Genomic DNA, 1,241 nt, shown 5'->3' on the forward strand with positions numbered 1-1,241 from the left:
GCCGACGCTGCACGTCGCGCTGCAGAACCTCGCCGTCACTCTCGCCCTCACCGCCGGATGCGTCCTCTGGCTCTGCCTTGTCGGCGGCGGCGACGGCGCCATCTCGAAGGCCGCGCCCAGTCAGAGAGGGCTCTCATCTCGGAAGATCTCGGGTGATCTCGGATGATCTCGGTCGATCTCGGCCTAGGACCGCGCCCAGTCAGAGAGGGCTTTCATCTCGGGCGCGATGGCCTTCTTCGTGGGATGGGGATGGGTGCCTTATATTATATTATATTATATTATATTATATTATATTATATTATAGCGATGGCCTTCTTCGTGGGATGGGGATGGGTGCTTAGACACTTCCTAGACACTTCCTAGACACTTCCCGCGATGGCCTTCTTCGTCGGATGGGGATGGGTGCCTTATATTATATTATATTATATTATATTATATTATAGCGATGGCCTTCTTTGTCGGATGGGGATGGGTGCCCGCTCTCCCCGCCCCCACCCCACCCCACCCCACCCCCTCTCTGCGGCCTTGAGGCTCTGTCGCGCCGCGGCAGGTCCTCGTCTTGCGCGACACGTTCGTCCCCTTTGGCTGGCTCATCGACGAGCAGGTGGAGTCGCTGGTCGCTCGAGGCGAGGGAGCGCAGCGCGCGCTGCGAGCTTGCGAGCGGTACTCTCTTGACGCCTCTAGCCGCCCGCAGGCGAGGAGGCGCAGCGCGCGGCGCCGCCGGGCGCCTCCTCCGTCTCTGCGGTGGCGGGTCGCTTCTCGGAACCTTCTTGGAACCTTCTTGGAACCTTTCTGCAGGCGCCTCCTCCGTCTCTGCGGTGGCGGGTCGCTTCTCGGAACCTTCTTGGAACCTTCTTGGAACCTTCCTGCAGGCGCCTCCTCCGTCTCTGCGATGGCGGGTCGTTTCTCGGAACCTTCTTGGAACCTTCTTGGAACCTTCCCGCAGGCGCCTCCTCCGTCTCTGCGATGGCGGGTCGCTTTCCTCCCCCGCGAACGGGAGGGCGCCACTCTCGCCGTGCTGCTCTTCGCTCCCGCCATGGAGGCCCTCTTAAACATTTCCAAGACCCTTCCTAAAACACCTTCCGGCCATGATAGGCCCTTCTTCGGCCCCTCGCCGAAGGCGAATGCGCCTCCCCCCCCTTCCCCCCCTGCTTCATCCTTTGCCGGCTTGCGCCGCAGGGCCCCTCTTTCTTTTCTCGGTCAAGAGGAGGGACCTGCTCCTAAAAACATTTCCCAAAGAA

This window comes from Emiliania huxleyi (assembly GCF_000372725.1).
Source record: "Emiliania huxleyi CCMP1516 chromosome Unknown EMIHUscaffold_1533, whole genome shotgun sequence".
Taxonomy (NCBI): Eukaryota; Haptophyta; order Isochrysidales; family Noelaerhabdaceae; genus Emiliania; species Emiliania huxleyi.